Below are 19242 nucleotides of genomic sequence, written 5' to 3'. Positions count from 1 at the left end.
CAAGTCTCGATACTGAAACCAAGTTTCGAGAGAAACTTGGTACATAAAATGTCTTTTTCAAAGGCAAAACAAAACCACTACTTAAAACAAGTTTGCATGTTCCAATAGCTTCCACTTGTGACCCCATCTTGTTTCCTGATAAGATGGTTCGTTCATTTCCCACCGGTTTCCTCAGACCTTGCATTCCCTGTAATAAGTTTGCAATGTGGATTGTTGAACCAGAATCAATCCACCAAGTATTAGCATTAACTTCAGACATATTAGATTCATAACCCACAAATGATGATAGATTACCTTTCTTCTCTACCCACTTTTTGTACTTGATGCAATCTCTTTTTATGTGTCCCTTCTTTATACAGAAGAAACACTTGTGCACCTTCTTTATATTAGCTTGAGGTGGAATGTTTCCTTTCCCCTTAGCCTTAAAGTGGAACCTCGAGATTTGCCAGATTTAGACTTGTCACGTGCCATAGCCAGCATAGCCCTTTCACCCATCTACATCACCAATCTACCTTCTTCTTGAACACACATGGTCATTAAATCATTTATAGACCATTTTTCCTTATGTGTGTTGTAAGAGATTTTAAAAGGTCCGTACGATGATGGTAGGGTGTACAAAGCATAATACACGAGAAAGTCATCCGACATATCTACCCCAAAAGTCTTAAGTTGAGCCACAATGTCACGCAATTTCATGATGTGCTCACGCACACCTTTGATGGAAGTGAGACGAAGAGAAGAGAATCTCATGATGAGGGTGCTTGCCAAAGCCTTTTCTGAAGTGATGAACTGGTCATCAATAGCCTTGAGCAATGCTCGGACATCCTTATGCTTTTCACTAACAGAACCCCGAATCCCATTAGATATTTTCGCCTTGATGTACATTGTGTTGAGCCGATTGGATCTATCCCATTGCTCATATAACGCAACTTCATCTTGGGTACTGTCTTTAGTGGGAACTGGCGATTTCTCATTGTGAATAGCGTAGTCCAAGCCTTTCCACGCTATATTAAGAAGAATAGTTTCCTTCCACATCTTATAGTTGTTGTCCCTAAGTTCTGGAACTTTGATGTTCAAATATGTGTGAGTAACGGATTGAGATGCTATAATGGTAAAGGTTTGGATTAGAATTTTAGCATAGATAGAACTGAATTGCATACATTACCAATGTAAATGATGCATGTCCTAGATCCAAATGCTATAAAAATTGCCTGTGGGCTAAATTTTTACGCAAAAGAACCTTGGAAAAATAGAATAGAAATGAGATGGGTACGAGGTTGAATTTCTATTCTCAATGTTAAAAACTACCAAAAACTATATGCCGACACATAATTGCCTGTGGCTAAATTATGGTCATAGTTTGGTATTTTAACCTGGTTAATCATACAAATAAAACAAAATTGCCTGTGGGCTAAATTTCATTATATTAAGTATAATTAATCACAGTTTATGCCTAAACTTTATGCGATTTTGGAAAAACTTGATGCACAATATTAATTAAATTAAGGATGTTGTGGCTACTCCTTAATCAACTAAAATTGTACTAGCGCATCGGCATAGATTTTGAAAAGGCAAAACAAATTATGCAATTAACATGATATGTAATTCCCAAGTATACTCCCAGGAAAGTTGGTTGGGCTAAAGCCCATTAAAAACCAACTCCTTAGACAGAGTAGGATTTCAAGGGAACTTGCAGCACATTGGCCATTTTCAAGTTTTCTTCCCAAGAAACTTTCCCCGGGTCATGCAATTTCACATTATAGCATAATTGTTCTGAAGGTGTTATTCAAAACTTTGATGTTCACGATTTAGAAAAGGCTTTAAGGATAAGTGAACTTTTGAACTTAATGTACTAACCTTCAGGCACTACCGTAGTTGTATGTACTATGTAATATGCTAAAGTCCAATATCCTAAGGAATTTCACTAATTCCTAAAAATGCTTTTCTAAGGCATAATTAAAAACTAAATATTATGCTAATTGGACATAAAAATGCATATTACAAAAATATAAATTTCATATTAAAAAACAAATTGCATAAAACATTATATCAATTTAACAAATATGAGCATATTAAATAATAAAATTTAAATTTAATTTGCAATTTGAATGAAAATTTATTTAAAAACTATATAATTTTTCAAACTTTACCAAATTGCAATTTAATAAAAATTATATTAACAATGCAAATAGTAGGCCCAAAATAATAAACAAATATATATATATATATATATATATATATATATATATATATATATAACATATAATGAATCAGGATTCTTATAAACAAATAGATTAAAGGCCCAATTAATATATAAACAAAGAATTAATAAAACAAACACAAGCCCAAAACCATTTCTTTTAATGAACGTGTCAGGCCCAATATGAGACACGGCCCAACTCCCTTATCTGATTAGAGATCAAACAACAAAACTAAAAACCTAGCACGATCCGGCTGCAGATCGACGCAAGGAAAGCGGAGAGCGACACATCCATGGTGGTCGAAGAGAAGGGAAGAGGGCGCTGTGATACCCCGGATTTAATTCAAGCCTTGAACCTCGGTAATTATTTTTACCGTGAGATTTATTTTATTTAATTGGGCTCCATTTCCTTAAATAGAGATATATTCTCTATTGTAGTTTATTTATTTATTTATTTAAAGGGCCCAATTCCTTGATTTAATCTTATAAGGGATTTTCTTCATTTGGACCTTTTGTTCCTTATAAGTGAATTAAATATTTAATGGCCCAATCTTTGAAGGACCATGTCCTATATTCATTGAAGTAATATTAGTTGAATAGCCCATTCCTTATGAATGAGTCCATTTTCTTATACTAACACCATATTGATATATATAATGTGTATGTAATGTTTTTCCCCAAGTCCATATAAAAGCCTTACAATAATAATCCCTAGCTCTTTCCTTCTCCTGCAAAAAGAAATTCCCTTCACCCTTTCATTTTCCTAAGAACCCTAAACATACATTATCTTCCATCTTAGCAAGACTTCAAGAAAGGTTGCTCTTTTAGGAGTCTTGGTGCATGGGTAAGTGTGAATCTTTAGGTAGATTGCATTCATCCTCATGTTTTCATAATCTTTTTCCAAGTTCTTATTATCTCTTCTTTGGGGATTCTTGGGGTAAAGATGATCAAGAAGGTGAAGGTGGCTTGAGAGGTTGAGCATAGAGGTGGGGAGTGCTTGGATTGATAGAAGCTCCAAGAGGTAATCTTCCATGTTACACTAAAACCTATTTTCGCTCATGAATCTATGAATATTATTTGGTGTTGTGGAATCCTGTGAATTTCTTGGGGTTTTAGCCTTTTGTTTTGTTGATCTGTGAATCTATCTTGTGGATTATTGAACTTGTGTTCATTATTCTTTCATTGTGATGAGTATGAGTATTTATTGTTATGGATTCCATGTATTTTTTTTACCTTTGAGATGTGTAATATGTGTAATCTGATCATATTTCGTATTCTGGAAATGAGTATCGTGTATTCTGTTCTGGTCTGGGAGTTGGTGTGTGGGGAATGCACTTGCGGCGTACTTGGACGGTATAATGTGTCCCGTCCGAGGGTTCCGCATGTGTCTGACGGTAGGAAGTGGCAAAGAGTAGGCTTCCGCCGGAGTGATCCGCTTTCTTCATGCAGAGTAGTGTAGCGGATCAGGGCGTTCCGTCCCTATGTTCCGTGAGGTTGAGCGGTGGGGCATGGCGGACCCGAGCGTTCTGTTACCTTGTTCCTTCAGTTCATTTATGATTATGTTCTAGTAGCTATTTTATCAGTCTGTTGACTCTGTTGATTCATCTTTGATTCTGGAATGTGTCCTGAGTATTCCCCCTTGGTTGTTGAGTATTTATTCATGGTCTTTGGTCATTTATATTGACTTGTTGAGTTAGTATTGTTGGTTGATTCCTTGGATATTATCTTGAGTACGTACTGTGTTCACATCCTGAGTTGAGCACTGTTGGTTTGAGTAATTACTTTGGGAATGAATCTGAGTTTGGTATGTGGAGATCTTAAGTCCTTATGAGTATCTCTTGGCTTGTTGAGTCTTTGATATCTTTTGGGAAGAGGTTGGTGGAATTATGGTTTATTTGTGGTTGGTATTGTTTGGGCATTGTATGCCTCTATGATTGAGCTTCGTGCCTCTGTGATTGAGCATTGTATGCCTCTGTGATAATGGGCTTCATGCCTCTGTGATTGGGCTTCACGCCTCTACGGTTGGGCTTATGCCTCTGTGTTGTGATATTGGTATGGTGGGTTGGTTTGATGGTTGGTAATATAGTTTGGTGGTTATGGGTTGGATCTTCTCCTTTGTATTGTGGTTTTGGGGTCACTCTGAGAGAGTGATGTGAGATTGTCTTTGGTTGGTTTCACTTGTGGTTATTCTGTTGAACTTGTGATTCAGTTGGTATCTTGTTTATAGACTTGTTGTCTTATGCATTCGTTACTTGATGTTGGATTCATTTGGAAGAGTCTTTGGTTTGTGACTCATTCAGCTTGTTGTTGTTGAGTCATCTGATTTAAATAAAGAACAGTTTCGTTGGTGCGTTGATAAGTGCCAAAAGTAGCCGTGTTTGAGGGGTAATTTAGGTGTAAAATATGCTATATTAGATGTCCATATGCTATATTAGGTCTAGGGACTAATTGCATGTGTTTCTATATAATTTGCACAAATCTAAAATTTCGCAGGGCATTCCGGCGACACCTCAGTAAAACAGGCGTAACCGGAGCTAGGAATGTCCGAATGAGGTGAGGCAAGTTGCTATGGAACCGCATTGCCGAGAGCTACAACTTAGAAGAAAACAACAGAAGCAAATTTCCACGCACGCCCACACGCGTGGTGACCCGCGTGGACGCGACACAACGCAAAAATTTTTAGGGAGAAATTTTGGAAGCTATTTAAGGGCCTTGATGGGATTTTTCAGGGCAACTCCTACTCTTTAGATCTGATTTTTCTTTTCATTTCTTCCCCTTTGGGGAGGAAGAAAACTACACTTCCATTAGAATAGATTAGCTTTTCTTAGATTAGAAGATGAAGATGGATGAAAAGATTGAAGATGTAGATCTCATGTTTTCTTAGGTATAATACTCTTTCCTTAGAAAGATTGTTCCTTTAAGTTATTGCCTTGTCTAATTTTGCTTTGTTGTTCTTGAATGTTCCATATGTTAGAGTAGATTAGTTGAGGGGTGTGTGTGCCCCATGTTAGATCTTATGATTTATGCTTGAATTCTTCCATTTGCTTGTGAGAATGCAGTGTGTTTAGTCTTGTGTGGTTGAAGTTCTTTGTGTTTTGCTTCTATTTCTGGCCGGGATTGATAGTAGACTCTAGGAAAGTGAGTATGTGCGCGATAGCGGCCTCTCACGAGTCCAACTCATCCACATCTTCGCCCTCTATCCGAAAGGATGAGGTCAGAGAGGAGTGGTAGGCAATGTGTTCAATAAAATGTCTCAACCGAATGAGGATTGAGAGTCTGAGTGTGACACCACTCGGTATTAATACCGTGACTCCCTAGTTCATTCCCGAAAGTCATTTCCACAATCCCATAGAATGATCAATCGTATAGACTAACTAAGACACACACCCCCTTGTTCTTTTTAACCTTTTTCCTATTAAATTCACTTTTGCAACCCCCAATCCATGAACCAAATGTCCCCTAGTAATTCTTGCAACTCTTGTCTATTACCCTCCTAAATGCCAACACTAATTCGACTCCAAACCTGGCATCCTTGAGAGACACGACACTCGGGGACTTTTCCTCGTTTTACTGTTAGGAACATCATGTAATAGGTTTTGATGATACCAACTGTTAAGTAAGAATCCCCAAGTCTCGATACATAGGCAAAACAATGTAAGTTCGATAAGTAAACTAAGAGCGAAAATACAACCGGGTAATTTGAGCTCAACTCGGGAAATATTTAAGCTTAAGGTAAACTTGTTTGAACAACTTAGAAGTTTTCGTGTTGTAAGCAAACAGATAGATCAGAAGCAGGCACGAGACAACTCTGGAGGAATAAGGGTCTACGAGACATCAACTAAGTCTCGAGATACAAGCCAAGTTCGAGAGGTAAGGACCTCTCGATATACCTATCGAGTTCGAGACGTAAAGAATATTCGAGAGATAGACCTCTCGATACATGGGATTGAAACATCAAGTGGTCGAGACATCTTCTATGGTCTCGATAAACCGGCACTTCTCCAAGAGGCTGAATGTTAGTCAACATGTGCAGATAAAATACTCTAAGTTTGGAGAAGAAGAATATCATGGAGATAAAATATTGAAGAGGTGCTGAGCGGGAGGTTTCAAAATGGACGGAAGTGGATGACACGTCAGACCTCCACCACAAACGGTCAAGAAGTGCACCAATCCTGAAGTGGTCAGATTCCCCAAACAAGGAATGATGGGAACATAAAAAGAGTAACTTTATCCAAAAGAAGCAAGTGAAGCATGAACTCAAGAAAGTGGAATATGGAATATTCACTACAAAACAAAAGGCTCAAGTTACAAGACCACTACTCCATGAAAAATGCTGAAATTGTGCAAAGACCCATGTTCGGCGTGGGAGACCAATTTCAAACGGAATAGTTTTCCCTCCAACGGAACTATTCTTCTACTCTCATATATAAGGACGTAAAGACACAGAAGAAAAAAAAGGGGTTGTAAAAGAAGCCAAGAGGTTAACAAGAGGTGTCTGATAAAAACGTTCCAGTGCAAAGTGCTTAACTTGGAATATCATCCTGATATTCAATACAGCGAGAGAACACATCTTAGTGTTCGAAGAGAGTTACAAAGCTAAACTGTCATACATCCAGAAGGTGACCAAAGCTGCTCTACATCAAAGTTGATTCAACGATAGCTTGTGGTCAGATTGGAGATTGTTACATTCAACTGTGACTATCAACAACGTCTTGCTTTGGATTAAGCAAGGGAGGTGGAGTATCCTGGCTGCTGTCCGAGCGAAAGAAACCTGAGGCTTGACGCGGGCTTGGTGATCAAAGGTCAAGTGCTCGAGAGGTGGAGTAACTGGAAGCGGGGAGAAAAACCTGAGGAGAGGCGGAGTAACCTGGCTGCTGTCCGAGCGAAAGAAACCTGAGGCTTGACGCGGGCTTGGTGATCAAAGGTCAAGTGCTCGAGAGGTGGAGTAACTGGAAGCGGGGAGAAAAACCTGAGGAGAGGCGGAGTAACCTGGCTGCTGTCCGAGCGAAAGAAACCTGAGGCTTGACGCGGGCTTGGTGATCAAAGGTCAAGTGCTCGAGAGGTGGAGTAACTGGAAGCGGGGAGAAAAACCTGAGGAGAGGCGGAGTAACCTGGCTGCTGTCCGAGCGAAAGAAACCTGAGGCTTGACGCGGGCTTGGTGATCAAAGGTCAAGTGCTCGAGAGGTGGAGTAACTGGAAGCGGGGAGAAAAACCTGAGGAGAGGCGGAGTAACCTGGCTGCTGTCCGAGCGAAAGAAACCTGAGGCTTGACGCGGGCTTGGTGATCAAAGGTCAAGTGCTCGAGAGGTGGAGTAACTGGAAGCGGGGAGAAAAACCTGAGGAGAGGCGGAGTAACCTGGCTGCTGTCCGAGCGAAAGAAACCTGAGGCTTGACGCGGGCTTGGTGATCAAAGGTCAAGTGCTCGAGAGGTGGAGTAACGAGAAGCGGGGCGAAAAACCTGAGGCTTGAGGCGGGCTTGGTGATCAAAGCTCAAGCGCTCGTTATTGTACTAGAAAGGGAAGTTTTTAGTGCAATCCTTCCAGGGAGTTTCTGGAAGAAGAGTGGACGTAGGCGGGTTGGCCGAACCACTTAAAAATCTCTCTTGCATTTACTTACTGTTTTCATCTCTCGCTAACCTCTCGATTGCACTGCATATAATCACACCTCTCGAACTAACCCAAACTCGTGCTAACTAAAAGGGGATAACATTTCCGCTGCGCATAAAACTTTGTCTTCACCTCGTGAGGTATCGAACTTAAACATCCTAAGTTCAATACACACGAGAGGTTGAAAAGATTTGCAAAATCTTATACAAGTCTATTCACCCCCCCTCTAGACTTGTACCCCATCCCCTTGGGACCAACAATTGGTATCAGAGCAAGTTCTCTGATCGATATAAACCTTTGTTTATATTGCCTAGAGATCCTTCTTTGAAAAATCTTCTTAAATATTTTCAAAGCACGAGATAATTTTTCAATATGGACAGCATGTTGTCGAGACATCTTCTTTTTGATCTTAGCAGGTTTGACGACTGGAAAACACGCATGCTTGCGTACTTATCAGCCCTCCATGATGAGATGGCCGAGGTTATAACTTCTGGACCAGTCAAGATCCTAATGGTTAATACTGCTGCAGTTCAAACCCAAGAAACACCAAAGTACATCCCAAAACCTAGGGAAGAATGGACCAGTGATGATAGGAAGAGAAACAACCTGGACAATATTGCCAAGGATATTCTCTTCAGAGCTATAGACGAAACCATCTTCCCAAAAGTGAGGAAGTGCAAAACGGCAAAAGAGGTATGGGATACTTTGATGTTAATTGGTGAAGGTGACGAACAGGAAAAGGAAAACAAGCTCACCGTGGCCATGAAGAAGTTCGAAGACTTCAAGATGAAGCCAGGAGAGAGCATCGACAGCATGGAGTCTCGGTTCATGAAGCTCACAACCGAGATCAGTGACATTGAAAAGGAGATCCCACAAAAGGAGCTGAACCTGAAGGTCTTACGTGGCCTCACTAAGGAGTGGGAAGTAAAGGTGATCACGATGAGAGATCACCGAGATCTGAAGGAAACCACAACAGACAAACTCTTCCGGGATCTCAAAGCCTTCGAGTTCGAGATGTTCCCAAGAGATGAGGACATTGTGGATCGACGAAACGTAGCACTTGTTGCTGAGCAACCATCCACATCTTCAAGGTCAGACTCTAATCCTATGAATGTTATGTCTGACGAACAGTTTGCTCTCTTTGTGAGAAAGTTCAGGAAATACATGAAGATGAACCAGGAGAGCAACAAAAGTTCACCTTCCTCCTCAAGAAGGAAAAATGAGAGATATCCATCCAGAAGGACGGAGGAGGAAAATCAGGGTCTATGCTACAACTGTAGAAGACCGGGACATTTCAAGGCCGAATGCCCTTACCCACTAGTAAGCAAGCATCAGAGCCAAGAAGGCAAGGATTCCAAGAGAATAGAGGAATCCAGGGAGAAGCCAACACAAGGTGGCTTCAAAGGATCATCAAAGACGTATCAGCGCAGGAAGGCGCTTGTTGCTGAAGAATTCGAGAGGACAATCGAGGAGTCCGAGACGTCGAGCTCCAGCGAAAGCAGCAGCAGCTCAGAGGATGAGAGGGGGCTCATCTGCTTATACACCGAGGAAGAGGAGAATCAATGCCTAATGGCCATTGACAACGAGGTAACCTCTACTCCTACATCTCGCTGCTCTACTTCTACCTCTCGTTGTTCTTCATTTAAAAGCGATGAGGACCCCTTCGAGATGTTGGAATCGCTCAGAAGGAACCTTAACATCGCCAATAGCACTCATGCTAGAGTGATGGATGAAAACAGCAAGCTAACTGCTGAAAGAGATATGCTTAAGAACGTCTCGAAAGAGAATTTGGAGCTGACTCTCAAAGTAAGTGAGCTAGAAGCCAAAGTAATCCTACTATCTGAAGAGTGCAAAGCTCGAGAGACGAGAGAGCTTAATCTTCGAAAGGTCATAGCATCATACACTAATTCCTCCAAAGCTATGGAGAAAATGGTGGTTGATCACAGACCTACAAGTGATAGAACCGGTCTAGGGTTCCATCAAGACCATCTCTCGAGAGATAAACAGACCAATGGTTTGGGAACTTCAAGAAATGGAGGATCTCAACCCAAACCAAATAAAGGTCATAAAGGACCAACAGAAAAGACCAGAGTAGCTATTAATAAACCGTCCCTATACACCAGCAATGGAAAGTATAGGAAAGCTACGAAGAATGGCCGGGTAAACAATATCGAGAGATCACCTTGCTATCTCTCGCAAGGCCATTCCAAGTACAAAAAGAGCTACACTCCATATAATGCACCTCAAGGCAAATATGGAAGGTCTGAGATCCACATAGTTAGGAACTCACGGATGGAGAAAGGAAGACTCTATCCATCTAGTGAGAATTGGTCATCAAATCACAAGTTCTGGAAGAAACCTCACTTTCAGCAATTTCACATGACCAAACAGCGTATGAAAGGCATGGTGCATAAGCCGGTCGAAAAGTCTCTACCTAAGTTGATTTATGCACCAAAGAGGCCTAAAACCTTTGCTAGCATTCCTTATAATTATCAAACGTACAATGGCTACATTGCGCCTAGGCCTGGAATAATGGGCACAAGGTATAAATGGATGCCTAAACTCACTAACCCACCAGGACCCAAAGTTTGGGTACCTAAACTTGCTTGATTTCCTTGCAGGACACCAGGGACGTGTGGTTCATTGACAGTGGATGTTCGAGACATATGACTGGAAATCTAACACTGCTTGAGAACATCCAACCTATCGAAGGTCCCTTGGTGACATTTGGCGACAACGAGAAGAAGGGGCGCACAAGAGCTGTTGGTGAAATCCAAAAGAATGAGCTGGTTATTAAAGGAGTGTCCTACGTTGAGGGGCTCAAGTTCAATCTCCTTAGTACAAGCCAGTTCTGTGACAAGGGCCACAAAGTTGTCTTCACCAAAAGCAAATGTCAGATTATGAACGAGGAATCTCTCGAAGTCGTCTTGGAAGCAGCAAGGAAAGGAAACATGTACATAGTGGATTGGAGGTCTGCAAAACCATCCCTATGTATGCTAGCAAGGAGCAAGGAAGATTTATGCTGGGATTGGCATAGTAAGCTTAGTCATCTGAACTTCAAGACTATCAACAAGCTTACTAAGAGGAACTTAGTGGAAGGACTGCCCAAAGTGACGTTTCGAAAGGATAAAATCTGTGAGGCATGTCAACGTTGCAAACAGATCAAATCCTCTTTCAAGAGCAAAGCCGAGACATCATCCACTAGACCATTAAGTCTTCTTCACATGGACTTATTTGGCCCAGTGGATCCACCCAGCATAAAGGGAAAGAAGTACACTCTTGTGGTAGTGGATGACTACACAAGATTCACTTGGACCGTGTTCTTAACCAAGAAAAGCGAGACAAAAATTGCCCTACCAAATCTCTTGAAACAAGTTCAAGTTGAAAAGGAAGTCTCGATACTAAAGATCCGGTCAGATCAAGGTGGAGAGTTCGTTAATCAAGTAATCGAGAGCTACTGCAACGAGAACGGAATTCATCATCAACTATCAGCTGCTCGAACACCTCAACAAAACGGGGTTGCTGAAAGAAGGAACAGAACTCTCAAAGAAGCCGCAAGGACCATGCTCTCGCAAGCCAACATATCACAAGGATTTTGGGCAGAAGCAATCAACACAGCGTGCTACACCCAAAATCGGTCCTTGATAGTAAAAGGAGTTGGAAAGACTCCATATGAGTTGTGGAATGGAAGAAAACCGAATGTAAGCCACTTCCACTCATTCGGGTGCAAATGCTATATTCACAACAATGGGAAGACTCAACGAAGAACTTTTGAAGAAAAGGCAGATGATGGAGTATTTCTGGGATACTCATCGACAAGCAAAGCACTCAGAGTCTTCAACAAGCGGAGTTTGGTGGTTGAAGAGTCCATACATGTTACCTTTGATGAAAGGGCATCAACAGATCAACCATCAAAGACAACGGAAGCTGCTAAGGAAGATCAGCCAGAGTCTATCGAGAGATCAAACTTACCTCTCGAAGACAAGCAGTCGATAGTTCGAGACGTAGCAGAACTCCAGTCAGAATCAGATGATGAAGAGTCTACCAAGAAGAAAGCGCCTGACTCAGTTGATCAAAACCAGATCATAGATGTTCAACCCATATCTCAACCTTCAATGGAAGTATCAACTGAGGAGCCGCAACCCGACCTAAGATGGCTGAGAAGTCACCCTGCTGATCAAGTGATCGGAGATGTACGTGACAGAGTTCGAACCAGATCAGCTTACAGAGAAAGCATGTTTGCTTGTTTTCTATCTCAAATAGAGCCTAAGGTGATCGATGAGGCTCTAAGCGACGCAGATTGGGTGCAAGCAATGCAAGAGGAACTTCATCAGTTCGAGAGGAACGACGTTTGGGAACTAGTTCCGAGACCTCATCATCAGAATGTCATTGGTACAAAGTGGGTTTTCAGAAACAAGATGAATGAGGATGGAGTTATTGTTAGGAACAAGGCCAGACTTGTTGCCAAAGGCTACTGTCAGGAGGAAGGAATAGATTTTGATGAAACCTTCGCTCCAGTGGCACGTCTCGAAGCCATACGCATCTTTCTCGCATATGCCGCCTTCAAAGACTTTAAGGTATATCAAATGGATGTCAAGAGCGCTTTTCTGAACGGACTTCTCGAAGAAGAGGTGTACGTTGAACAACCTCCGGGTTTCTTGAAGGACGTGGGAGCTGACAAAGTATACAAATTAAAGAAGGCACTTTACGGCTTAAAACAAGCTCCGAGAGCTTGGTATGATACCTTATCCTCTTTTCTACTTCAGTGTGGGTTCACCAAAGGCCTAGTGGACAAAACATTGTTTAGAATTAAGGACGGGGATCACATCTTATTGGTGCAAATCTATGTGGACGATATCATTTTTGGAAGCACCAATCCAGACTTGTGCGAGAAGTTCTCCAGTTTGATGAAAGGAAAGTTCGAGATGAGCATGATGGGAGAGCTCAACTACTTTCTTGGACTACAAGTGAGACAGCTTAAGGAAGGTATCTTCATCAACCAGGAGAAATACACCAAGGATCTGCTCAGGAAATACAACATAGAAGGGAAATCCTCAGTCAAAGTACCTATGGGAACCTCTCTACGTATCGATGTCGACAGCGAAGGTCGAGAGGTCGATCAAACCACTTATCGAGGTATCATCGGATCTCTTCTTTATTTAACTGCAAGTAGACCAGACATATCCTTTGCAGTAGGTGTATGTGCTAGATTTCAGGCAAGTCCTAAGGAAAGTCACCTAAATGCATCCAAAAAGATTCTTAGATATCTAAAGGGTACGCAGAGTGTTGGGCTCTGGTATTCGAAAGGTGGATCTTTCGAACTTATGGGTTATTCAGATGCGGACTTTGCCGGTTGTAAGATAGATCGAAAGAGCACATCAGGGACATGTCAGTTTCTAGGTGGAAGACTTGTCTCATGGTTTAGCAAGAAACAACATTCGATAGCTACAAGCACTGCTGAGGCAGAATATGTAGCAGCTGGAAGTTGTTGTGCTCAGATCTTATGGATGAAGCAACAGCTAATGGATTATGGTGTTGAGTGTAAGGAAGTTAAAATTATGTGTGACAATACAAGTGCTATTGCCATCACCCACAACCCAGTGTTACACTCCAGAACAAAGCATATTGATATTAAGTATCACTTCATCCGAGACCACGTTGAGAAAAAGGACATCACTTTGGAATATGTTGCAACGGAGGAGCAACTAGCAGATATTTTCACAAAAGCGTTATGTGAAAATAGATTCTCTCAACTAAGGTTAGAATTGGGAATGATAGAGTTGGGTTGAATGGTCAAATCTTATCTTCTTGTATTTAGTGCCATGAACTGTTTCGCATGTGAGGGGCGGTTTCATCAACTTTATGGCAGCTTTGGAGTTACACAAGCATTGAATGGTCATTCATATTGCATCCCGTGACTCAACAGTGGTAACCCTATTGGGCTATAAATAAGAGGGTTTCTTTCAGAAGTTCATACCATCAACTTCCCATGGAGAAAAAGAAAGGAAAAGATGATGTTCCATTCTTTTATAGAGGAAAGAAACCGGCAGTCAAGTCCAAAGATTTTCAAGGAGAAAACTATCCAGAATCAACGAAGGGTGAACAGATTACGGAGCTTCCTGATAATCCAAGCAAGTATCCTATTCCCATCCAAGGTGAATGGATCCCCAAATACGAGGAGATCCACAACGATGGGATACTGGAATCGGGAGAAGAGTCCTGCACAAGAGGGACTCCTACTGCTGCACATTCTGGAAAAGGGCCTTCCTCAACCAAATGGAGAACCAAGGGAAACGGAGAGGAAGACCAGATGGGACTTTCTGAGGTCTGCAGCAGCCAAAGGGATGATCATACCTAATCCAAAGACATTAAGAGGATTAGCGATGAAGATGGTCACTCCCAACTATAGTAAGCAGCTCCGGAGAGAAGAACAAGAAAAGGGAATAGCCACCCCCAGTTCTGTTATTAGACAAATAGGACTTTAGATGGCTAGTTCCTGCCTTAACGATAGATTCCTATTAGGCTGACCAAGGCCAAACAAAAGTTTCTAGGGAATTTAATAGGATATTGATTCATATGTAATGTATCTGGAAATCACTAAATGAACTTAAGGATATGTTCCAAGTGATATCTTTTAAATGAATCAAACTTGTTTCTCTCGCAATCTGTGTTCGAAAGGTAGTTCGAGAGGTCACCCGATCAGTTTGTCTACATACATTATGTCTCGAAGAAGGGTAGTTCGAGAGGTCACTTCGAAAGATAACAAACTGATATCTCTGAAAGGAGGAATAAGGAGGGTTAGGGATCAAAGGGAAGATCCCTAACCAGATCAAGATGGAGGAATAAGGAGGGTTAGGGATCAATCACTCAGGGGGAAGATCCTTAACCAGATCAAGACGGAAGAATAAGGAGGTTTAGGGATCAATCACTCAGGGGGAAGATCCTTAAACTCATGAGGAAGATCATTCACCTTCGAAAGGTGAATTTGATAAGCTCAACGGATATATGAGGTGGAACGGCTATCTTTGGACATAAATGCTAGCCACGTGGTCATCGGTTACTGACGGTTTTTCGCACTTAAGGGCACTATCTTGATTAGTGGGAGCATGCTTATTTTAAAATATCAATACTCCACTGTCTCAAAGCTTAAACCGTTCTATACTTTACCGAAATACCCTTACCAAAATACCTTATAAGCTGACCGTTATCAGGGGTATTTCTGACTTCTCACATCTTTTAAATCAACCGGGATCCTTCCACGGGTCAAACTCTCAACCCTACCCATATATCCAACCCGAATCCGCCTAATATAAAAGCAAAATCCTTCTTCTTTACCCGGATTCAAACTCAAAACCATATACCCAAAATCCCCAAATCCTTAGACGCTGTACACATTCCCTCCAAAACACACAAACTTTCTTCAATGGCGTCTGAATCATCATCTTCTTCATCTTCATCTTCATCCTCCAGTGCATACCAGAGAGAGCTAGACCACATACGCTCTCAGATTAAACAAGTCAAGGCGGGAAGCATCCTTGACAAAGATGGCTTCATCACCCACTCGCCAAATCCAACAATGGCGGAGAGAGTCTTGAAGAAATTTGAGAAGGCAGGACTAATGCGGTACATGACGCATGACTACCGAACCATTCATGACCTCGACTACACAGAATGGTTCGCTCATGCCAAGGTCACGAAGGGCAAGATTGAAAGCCGCTTCAACGAAATAGACATAACAATCTCTGTGGGTGATTTACGAGCAGCATTCGACTTTGCTACGTCGGAGGAGGCAGTCAAGCACCTATCGGACTACAACATGGATAAGCAGGAGTTTTGGGACAAAATCCGATTGGAGACTGCACCACCCAGAGCATCCTCTGCCCTCCGCAGATTTCATTTGAAGGAGAGGTTTGCCCTAGCCGCCGAGCTCATCATAAAATTCATCCTCGGCAAGGTGTCCGGAACAGACGAAGTCAATCTGGACACTCTGAAAATCCTCCACGCCATCTGGAACAACAACAAGTTGGACTGGGCTCACATCATCTTCGACTGCCTCAAACACCAAGTGCAGAGCTCAGTTTCCAACTCCGACCTGACAATCTACAAAAAGGTTGGTTTTGGCTTTGTTGTTCAATTTCTATTGAGACTGAAGGGCTTCGAACTGAGGGAAGGGCGAGAGGTTCATCGGAATACCTATATGGGTAGAACGAAACCTCAAGCTAAGGCAAAAGGTGCTAAGGATGCATCTTCACCCTCAAAGCCTAAGGGAAGGGGCAAAAGGAAAGCCCCAGCTAAGGAGAAGCGCTCTGATGACGAGCTTTTGGACACCCTAGTCAAGAGGGTTGAATTGAAAAGGAAGGCCAAGAGGACCAAGACTGCTGCTGTCACCCAGGTTCGAGAGGTGACACCGTCCGTTATACAAGTACCATTTGAGGACAGGGCACAAGCCCAGGGGGAACCTCAGGCTACACTGGCCACTGAGGTTGAGAGAGTGCCCCCTACCAAGTCCCTGTCAGGAACTTTAAGTGTTGATATACTTGCTGTTGATGGTGCTGAGGATGTTGATGAATCTGTTGGTTTGCCTCAAGAGGAGGCTCGAGAAGTTGAAGGTACTGGGATCAGTGATCCAGTACAGGGTATTGTTGAGGAACCACGACAGGTGGTTCGAGAGGTAGATATTCCAGCAGCTGAAGATCTAGACTGTGTGGTGGCTGCTGATGGTCAGGGCACTGTGGTCAGGAACCCAGTGCAAGCTTTTCTGAATGATGGGTTGACACATGATCTCTCGGTTGTTCGAGAGATAACTGAACAAGCTGTGGAGTGTGCATCAGCAACAGAAATCCTACCTGCTGACTCTGATGAGCTGAATGCTGAAATCACATCTCGATTGAATCAAAGTGTTGAGAATGTATCGAGTTTGGACGACTTCTCCAGAGTACTTCGCTGGATCAACTGGAGAACAGGTCCCTTTGATCAATTGATCTCAAGAGCAGCAGAGATGGAGGCTGAGGAACGATTTGCACTAAACTGGTTAGATCTCACTGAAATCCCAGCCGACGAGCTTCAAAACCGTGCCCATGAGATGCAAGTAATCAGGAGTAATCTTGGTCGATCTGACAAAGGAAAGGGCATAGCTGTTGATGCACAAGAAGATGAAGCCGAGCCTGAAGAAGATCCTGAACTAGATGCTCAATTTCGAGAGGATATCAGGCTTGCCACAGCAATATCCTTGGGACAAAGTGTAGAACACACGAGAGGTCCAGGAGAGACCTCTGGGGTTGCTCGAGATGATGCTGACACTCCTACTCCAACTGCAGCAATCCCCTTGTCCCAAGTGAGTGAATCTGCTCTAGAAGACCAGGTAGCTTCGAGAGGTGAATCCGAGACCTCTGAAGCACATGAGGTGGCACCTAACTCTGTCTTACTACTGCCACCACCTGAGTCCACACCCTCGAATGCAACAGATGAAGCTCAGACAGTTCGAGAGGGTGAAATTTTGTTGCTCCAACTCCCAGGCTTTCCCATCGATATGGTTAATAGGGAAAGGTGGAGTGCACCAGTTGCTCCTGAGATAATAGATATTCCAGATTCACCAGAGCATACTGAAGTGCAAACAAGTGAGCAACAAGAGCAGAATGAGGAGAACCCTGCTGGTTCGAGAGTTGAGGTTCAAGAAGGTGGAAACCGGGAAGCACCTGCCGATGAATCAACTCCTCCAGTAGATGATCACGTTCCCAGCACTGGTTCGAGAGGTAGTGTTGAGGGGGAACCTCAATCAGATGGAAACCGGGAAGCATCTGATGCAGAGACTCCCACCTTGGCCAATCCTACCTTACCAGCAGCTGAAGCTGAGGCTCCAGGTTCGAGAGGTGAAGAGCAAGAAGTGATCCATCCCTCAGGTGGAAACCGGGAAGCACCTGATATGGAGCTACCTTCGAGCTCTGATCCCAGTGTCCCTGCTGAACCTCAGGAAGTCAGTCGAGAGGTGGAATCACGAATGCAAGTCATGGGTGGAAATCTGGAAGCACCCAAGTCCCCTCCGACTAGAGGTACCACTCAATCTTCTTCTCCTTCTTCTTCTGACTTTGATCAACAGGCCGAACGAGCTTTCATTGGCGAGGTGCGTCAATTCATGGCTGATCAATCTCAGAGGATGGCTCAACTTGAGCATGTACTTGCTGTTGTTCGAAACGCTGCAATACCTGTGACTGGCTCCGGTGACTCCCAAGCCAATCACGAAGAACTTCTCGAACAAGCAGTGTGGGCTGAGAATGCAGCACAAAGGGCTGCGGATGAGGCTGCGGTAGCTCGAGCAGAGACTGAAAGGATGAGAACTGAATTCGCCGAGTTACGAGCAGAACTTCAAGCCCACCAACGCTCAAGTGAACTTCGACAGGATGTGATGCAAACCATACTCACTGACCTGTCGCACCAAATGCCTGCCCAAATCCATGCACTCTTCGACGGTTTGTCCTCCTTACTTTCCCTCCGCTATGATGCCAACAAGGGGGAAAAGAAGACTCAGGGAGGGACTTCAACCAGCAAGAAGAGGGCGGCAAGTGAACCAGCTGGACCTCCTCCTCCTCCAAAAGTTCCAAAGTCAACAAGAAAACAAATGGAGGAAGCTGAAAGAGCAGATATGTTAAGGATCCAGCGTTCACTGGAAATAGGAGAAAGAAGAGAAGAAGACAAGGAAATCAGAAGAAAGAAACAAGAACAACAAACAGCCAAAGAGAAGAGAGACAAGCTACTCCTACAGAGCTACAAGGCAGGGACCAAAGAAGACTCAAACGAATATCTTCATGGAATCATAGTAAGTCTTCTTACCAAAACTGACTTAGCTCTTCATAGCGGTCTCACTCTTCCGGAATGCATCGAATGGTGGAGAGATGGGGTGATTGAAGGCAACTTCATAGGTGAAGCCTTTGTCAATTACCTTCACCTGGATATATCAAACGAATATCTAGAGCAGGTGAACTTTGAAGACCTCCACAAGACACGAGCAGCCATAAACGAGAAGAGGAAAGCGAATAAGCAGTAAGCTCTCGATGTCTACATGCATTCGAATTTGATGTTGTTCTTTATCTTCTCTCTTTTCTGCTAAAGCCCTGTAAAACACTCCTGTTATGATAATATATATATCTTTTGTTGGGGTGTTGCGTGAGTTTGGTTATTCTTGCTTTAGTAGATCAGTTGTCAAACTTACCATATGCGCTGAAAATAAAATCAATGCTTTTTCTTTTTCAAATCAGCCATATAAGTAAGTATAAGTGTTGGCATCATCAAAAAGGGGGAAATTGTTAGGAACATCATGTAATAGGTTTTGATGATACCAACTGTTAAGTAAGAATCCCCAAGTCTCGATACATAGGCAAAACAATGTAAGTTCGATAAGTAAACTAAGAGCGAAAATACAACCGGGTAATTTGAGCTCAAC

Source organism: Ipomoea triloba, chromosome 10 (assembly GCF_003576645.1).
Source record: "Ipomoea triloba cultivar NCNSP0323 chromosome 10, ASM357664v1".
Lineage (NCBI taxonomy): Eukaryota > Viridiplantae > Streptophyta > Magnoliopsida > Solanales > Convolvulaceae > Ipomoea > Ipomoea triloba.
This window is presented reverse-complemented; position numbering follows the sequence as displayed.